Genomic DNA, 6,000 nt, shown 5'->3' with positions numbered 1-6,000 from the left:
AAAAAAGAAAAAGAAAAAAAAAAATGAAAAAGAACTAAATATCTCTCATTTTGCAATATGCTAAAAATCTTGATGTCTACACACACACACACACACACACACACAACTTTGTAGAAATGATCTGCTTTCATTCATTCGAATGCAGACTAGTTTACTTAACCAACTTTCTGTTGGTACTATCTAAGTTATTTTTTACCGACAGTTTCTCTGATTGTTCTCTGGTTTTCTTTTCCTTAGTCTAATATTCCTCAAATGGGAATTTTTAGAAACAAGAATATGAATATTTCCTATTATAATCCATTATCAAACCATTCCAGAAAAAGTATGAAGTTCTTTGAATCAGTTGGGTCTCCTATCAATTACCTGCTTAGAAAGCCAGACCCAGACCCACAGGACTGTGTATGTAGAACAGTACACAGGGATACATGGGTAGGGCAGATTTAGGACAAGGGAAAGTTCCAGGCCAGGAAAGGAGCACAACTGACTACTGAAAGGGCCAGATCACTGGAATTCCTATTGTAAGTGATGTTAGCCCCATTCCTTGCCACAACTCGAAGTAATTAAGCAAAAAACAAAACAAAACAAAATAAAAACCATTATTGGCTTACAAAATCAGAGAAAATGGGAATATTAAGTATTAGTGAATCTGTGGGAAATCTATTCTCTCTTCATGTACTCTTTGTGAAGATGAAAGGTGGTATAATTTTCCTAAAGGCAAACTTGACAAATTTCAAAACTTTAAAGTATATGTTTTTGTTGTTTAACCCTTCAATCTCAGTTGTAAATCGTATCTTCAGGAAACTGTGAAGAATATGAAGGATTATTAAAAGTTAGACAATAAATCATACTGAGGCACCTTCCAATTTGTAAGAAAATGTATTTAGATCCTCACCTTCTACTGTCTAAGAAAAGAATTCAAGACACAGATGTCATAGGTGAATTAGAGACTTTGTTTTTCTAAGATGGGGGGATGAATGTAGCCCAGGCTGTCCTTCAACTCACTATGTAGCTGAAGCTGACATCAAATTTCTGATCCTCCTGTTTCACTTTCCAAACACTGGTATTACAGTTGTGTTTGTATCACCACGCCCAGCTTGAACTATAGGTATTTAAAGAAGATATAGAATATCCGTGTACTTGTTTGATTTGCTGAAGGCTAATACTTTACTACTAAACCTTCTTATTTCATGATGATCTCTGAGGATAATAAACGTTTTCTTCTGCCTTCTTTATTTCACTGTTTCAGCTGATTAAATACTTTTCCATATTGGAACCTTTCTTACAAGGATAGGGCGTCTTAGAGTAAAAAATGTTTGGCTTGCATGTTCATGTCTGTGGTCTGTGCTGCTGTCAGAGGTCATGTTGATGTCCACAGTCCATGCTGCTGCTGAGGACCAGGTTGATGTCTGTGATCCATGCTGCTGTTGGCAACCATGTTGATGCTCATGCTGCTGTGATCCGAGCAGCTTCCAGAATCCATGTTCATCTGGGGACCATGATACCAGACAGAAGAACTTGGTAAGGTTGAGTGAGCTCAGACCCAGGGAATCTCAGAGACTTGAGATCAGCTTGAGTCGAGCAGCTCCCTACCCATTTCTGACCCTGTTCTGGAACACGTAACCACCACACCCCACTGAGAGGACCATGGGCACTGGATCACATAACATAAATGCCTGAGTTCTCCATGCTAATGACGTATCTAGATAGGTCCTAAGTGTTCTGCCAATGAACTTCCCTTCTTGGGCATTCCTTCCTGCAAAAGGTCCTTAGTCCCTGGTTCACCCTGAGTAAACGATTTGCATTCACATCCACCATCGAATAAACCAGTATGAACAAGCAAGAATCATCTCTTCATTAAGGATCACCATGGGGAAGGCCTTTTTCTTAAGGAGCCACACCTGAATTTCCCAGAGAAGCCTTTCTCCTCCATCCCCTCCATATTTAAAAGCTCACTCTGAATAGACCTTGGCTCTGCCTTCCCCTTCCTCTACCTTCCCCTTCCTCTACCTTCCCCTTTGATGTGTGGATGCCCTGAGGAGAAGCTTGGCTCAGGGACACCCATTCCTGACTGGTACAAAAGCCAGGCTGCAGAGGCGCTGGGCTACACAGAACCACAGCACTCATTGGAGACCCTGCTGTTTTCCCTTCCTGCCTGTTGAAGAAAAACTTGGACTGTGGACCACTCTGGTTGGACTTTGTTTTGCCCTCTCCTGGCAGTGTTCCAGGTACCTCATTGGGGAAGCAGGGCATGACATTAATCCATGTTGAAGTCCATGATCCAGGCTGCTGCCAAAAACCATGTTGAAGTCCATGACCTGTGCTGCTGCCAGCTGCTATGGGCTAGGAAGCTTCTTTTGCAGATGCATAGATGGCTGTAGATGGAAAACTGAGAGTAAGAGGAGTTAAAGGCCTCTGTGACAGCCTCCCCACAAACAAACAAATAAGCAAACAAGTAAACAAGTAAACGGTCCAGACAGGTAGCTATTGAAGAAAGTTCTTAAAAAGTGAATAAAGATGCTGCAGTGTAGCTCTTTATAGTTGTGGGAGTCTAGTGAGGCGAGCAGGTTGGGGAAGGACTCAGCTTTCTTTAAGGGGCTGGCCACTGGGAGTTTGACCATGTTCCAGTGAATATGTGGGCGACACAAATTGGACATGGTAGGAGTAGGGTGGGGGAAGGCGCAAGGGTGAGTGTGTGGACCTGGGAGGAATGGGAAACAAGTGTGATTGGGATGCAGTGTGAAATTCTCAAATAATTAATAAAAATATTATGTTGGAGAAAAATGTTTTGCCTGGTTGAAGGCACTATAGGAGGAGGTAGTTAGAAAGTTTACTAAAGACTGTCATTTTTTTCTTTCAAAGTGTGATTATGTTTCTTAAAATGTTTTTCAATTATATTCTTTCCTTTTTTCCAATTCCTCCAAGATCCTTCCCTACATCCCTACCCACTCGACTCTGTGTTCCTTCTCTCTTTGTTATATATTTTATTTTTTAGATTATAATACACCATTTCCCCCTTCCCTTTTTCTTCCTTCAAACTCTTCCATATATCCTTCCTTGCTCTCTTTCAAAGTCATGGTCTCCTTTTAAATTAATTGATGTTACATACCACGCACGCACGACACACACACACACACACACACACACACACACACACACACACACACACACACACTCACACACACCCTAAAATAACCTGCTCATTCTGTGTGTTACTCATATGTACATTTTCAGGGCTTTCAGGGCTGACTATTTGGTATTAGATAACCAATTGTTGTGTTCTCTGTGGAAGAATGTTTCTCCCACTCTTGGCATTCCGTAGTTGTCTTAGCTCTTTGTGTAGGGTTGAGGCCTTCAGAATTTTTTCCCATCTTCATTGGCATGTCCATTGGTATTGTCCTTGTTCGTGTCTTGCTTAGGCAGCAATGTTGGTGAGAACTTACGAATATAGCTCAGAAGCTACATTACTGAGAGACACAATTTCAGCAAACTTTTTGATTCTCTGGTTCTTGCACTCTTTTCTCACCTTTGTTAACAATGTTTCCTGAGCCTTAGGTGCAGGGCCTGCTTGTTTTGTAGATGTTATCTATTTGGACTGGGTTCCACAACTTTGCATTTTTATTAGCTGTGGTTTTCTGTAATGGTCTCAGTCTGTTGCAAATAGAAGTTTCCTTGATGAGGAGGTAGAGACTATACTCATATGTTGGTATAAGGACAAATGATTATGACTTGTAATTAGTTGGTTTAGTAAAGTGGTAGTTAGTTGTAGGTTCTTCTTTAAGACCCATGACTTCACTAGCTCTGGATATTTGGCTAGGTTTTCAGTATCAGGCATGATTTTCCTCCCATTGAATGGGTTATAAGTTCAATTAGAGAGTGGATGGTTACCACCAAGGTATGTGTGCCACTACTGCACTCTTAGGGTTATTGTGCCATGCTGCCCATTGTGATTGATAGACATCATTGCTAGTAGGACTGTTGGGTGTTTCCCTCATTTGGAAGCTTGGATGGTGCCTATCTTAGGGTTTCATTGCTGTGAAGAGACACCATGAGCAAGGCAACTCATTAAGGACAACATTTAATTTTGGCTGGTCTGCAAGTTCAGAGGTTTAGTCCATTATCATCATGGCAGAAAGCATGGCAGCATATAAACAGGCAGAGTGCTGGAGGAGCTGAGAGTTCTACATCTTATTCAGAAGGCAAACAGAAGACTGACTTCCAGGCAGCTAGGAGGAGGGTCTCAAAACCCACCCTCACAGTGACACACTTCCTCAACAAGGGCACGCCTACTCCAACAAGACCACACCTCCTTATAGTGCCATTCCCTATTCAAACATATTCAAACCACCACAGTGCATTCTGGTACATTCAGGTCAGTTCCAGCTCAGGGCTATCTTGGCCATATGTCTGAAGTGCATGGTATCTTCAACAATAAAGACCTATCTTCCACCTCTGGGGGGCAAGTATGGGCAACAGCAATAGTTTTTAATACTTTACTCTTAACAGGATTTGCTTTCTTGCGAATTTCTTGCAGGATTTGCGAAAGAAGACCATATAATTGATAAAAAAAGTGAAGATAGGGAATACATTTGATATTTGAAGATAGAGCAATATAGAAAAATATTTATGAGCGAAAGAATAATGAACTAAAGAAATGTATAACACAAGTCCTCTCTCTCAAGGCTTCTAAATCAAGATTCTAAACCCATGGGGATTAGATTATCAATGCTTCATAAACATGGATTTTCGTGGGGATGAAGGATGATCTCACTGTGTAAGTATGTTTCCTTACTTACAATTTTTAGTTCTGGAATTACAGGCGTACCACCATGAGTTAATAATCAGGGTTTGTATTTTGGAAAATTTAATTTGAAAGCAGTGTGAAGAACAACATCCTGATTTATTAAATTTGTAGAACCATAGAAACCAAATATAGTGGCATATGTCTATTATCATAGCACTTGGGAGGTTGAGGCAAAGAATTGACATGACTTTGAAGCCAGTCTGAGCTACATGATTCTTATCATGTTCTTGCTCTTACACACACACACACACACACACACACACACACACACACACACACCATGGTGTCTGATTTGTGTTGGCCAAGACCTTCTGAGCATGGGGCATGCCCTGAAGTGTGGTTGATATCCACACTGACAGTCTATTGGAAAAACTGATTTTCCCTTGGCCTGCAGGTATCAGTAAAATATCTTCTTGGCTAGGGGTAGGAGTTTATGCTTACTTCCCCTTCTTAGTGCTGGGATTTTGCCTGGCTTTAGTTTGTACAGGTCCTGTGATGCTGTCACAGTCTCTGTGAGTTCATATGTACATCAGCCTTGTTGTGTCTGGAAGATGTTATTTCATGGGAATTATCCACCATCTCTGGCTTTTACAATCTTTCCATCTCTTCTATATAGTTCTCTGTGCCTCAAAATGTCATTTAATGCTCATATTTTCAGTATGGTACCTTGCCTTGTTTTGTACCCACAGTGTCTGGATCAGGGGCTTCTGTAGATAATTTTTCTTTGAAGAAATTTTCAGTGTTCCATCAGAATGAGGAAAATACTGTTTTTTTTTTCTGATCAGGATAAGCTTAGGGGCCTCAAAGTGATTATTTGCATCTTGTTCACATATGTGCAAACATGGAAAGAATCACTAACATTTTAATAATGATTCTAGCAGAGGAGTGGCTTAGAAGGGAGAATGGAAAATCTATTAATTTTGCTTTTAAAAACTTTGTATTTGAATTGTTTAGGTAATATGCATTGTTTTGACCACTCAAATGGCAATATACCTCACAAAATAAAATGAAAAAACCTACAACACCTTAAACTTTCATATACTTAAAAAAATCGTATAGGGCCATAGTTCAGTAGTAGAGCAAACAGAGTACAGATTCAAGAAGCATCATTTACAATTGAAAAAGTGGAAACTAATACAGGTATCTAATGATAAAGACTTTATATAGTAGACTATCATGCGCCCACTTGAATAATATTT

This window comes from Rattus rattus, chromosome X (assembly GCF_011064425.1).
Source record: "Rattus rattus isolate New Zealand chromosome X, Rrattus_CSIRO_v1, whole genome shotgun sequence".
NCBI lineage: Eukaryota > Metazoa > Chordata > Mammalia > Rodentia > Muridae > Rattus > Rattus rattus.
The sequence above is the reverse complement of the archived record's forward strand: the minus strand, read 5'-3'. Positions refer to the sequence as shown.